Raw genomic sequence first — 263 nt, forward strand, 5'->3', positions numbered from 1 at the left:
GTAATAATTTTTTTACGAAGAAAATGAAACTTATATAATTGACCCACTATTAAGTGTGTGTGTGTAGAGATGTCAATTTTTTTTCTACCTTTGTAAAAATATATTGTGAATCCAATGTATTGTGTAGAAATGTCATTACACTGGCATTTGGTGCATCCAATGTAAGTGTCTTTGACCTGAGTTGTATAAGTTTACATTGTCTGCTAATTATAATGAGAAAATGGATACTTAAGGAAAATTTTACATCTATATTCATCAATCCA

The sequence above is a fragment of the Theobroma umbraticum genome, unplaced genomic scaffold (genome assembly GCF_002168275.2).
Source record: "Theobroma umbraticum cultivar Fairchild unplaced genomic scaffold, ASM216827v3 scaffold_55.0, whole genome shotgun sequence".
NCBI classification, from domain to species: Eukaryota; Viridiplantae; Streptophyta; class Magnoliopsida; order Malvales; family Malvaceae; genus Theobroma; species Theobroma umbraticum.